The sequence below is a fragment of the Gavialis gangeticus genome, unplaced genomic scaffold (assembly GCF_001723915.1).
Source record: "Gavialis gangeticus isolate Ggan-Ray unplaced genomic scaffold, GavGan_comp1, whole genome shotgun sequence".
NCBI classification, from domain to species: domain Eukaryota; kingdom Metazoa; phylum Chordata; order Crocodylia; family Gavialidae; genus Gavialis; species Gavialis gangeticus.
In genome coordinates, this window is record NW_017728994.1 from 30293519 (window position 1) to 30294640 (window position 1122).

Sequence of the window (1122 nt, forward strand, 5' to 3'; positions counted from 1 at the left end):
TGAAGGAAGTTGGAGGAAACAAGCATTTGCAGGTGTGCAAAAAATGGAAACACATTGCTTTTCTGAAGTGAAGAGTAAAAATGATCAAGAACGGTTAAGCAGGAAGCAAGAAAGGATTCCTGCTTGCATTCAACAGAGCAGGAATCATTTTTTGATTCTTCAAGATCAGCTGTGAACTTGAATGAAACTTTGAAGTGAACATGCACTGTTTTGTGCCCAAGCTGCTGTAAACATCCATCACAAGATTCAGGAAAAAATATGGCAAGGAAGTTTTAAGAGACCAGCTATATTATTTTCACTGTTTACCTAGCAAACTTCCTAGGTGCAGCTATCCTATCAGTTTGTACACTGGCATTCACACTATTTAAAACTTGCTGGGAAAGAAGGAAATCCTAATACAGTCAAAACACACAGTAGCAGCCAAAAAGGTCTAAAGCTGCTATTATATGTACAACTGTCATGTTTATGAAGTCTAGTCATGTACCAGAACTCTGTTGTGCCAGGTGCTGAACAAACACCTATCTTGAAAAATTTGCAATGGGAATAAATAAGATAAAGGATGATGGAAAGGGATGTAGGCTGCAGTCATAACGCAGTCAAATGGGTCGCTAGCTGGCTGGAGGGCCGCACCCAGAGGATGGTAGTGGATGAGTCCTCCTCAACTTGGAAGGATGTGGGCAGTGGGGTTCCACAGGGCTTGGTCCTCGGGCCTGCACTGTTCAACATCTTCATCAGTGACTTGGACGAGGGAGTAAAAAGCACCCTGTTCAAATTTGCTGATGACACTAAGATGTGGGGGGATGTGGGCACACTAGAAGGAAGCAACAGGCTACAATCAGACCTTGACAGGTTACAAGGGTGGGCGGATGAGAATAGGATGGGATTCAACACAGACAAGTGCAAGGTGATGCACCTGGGGAGGAACAACCGGCACCATACATACAGGTTAGGGAACTCCCCTCTTGTCAGCACGAAGGCGGAAAAGGATCTTGGAGTCATCATTGACTCCAAGATGAACATGGGCCAGCAGTGTGGGGATGCAGTCAGGAAGGCCAACTGCCCCTTGACATGCATCCACAGATGCATCTCGAGCAGGTCCAAAGAGGTGATCTTCCCCCTCCT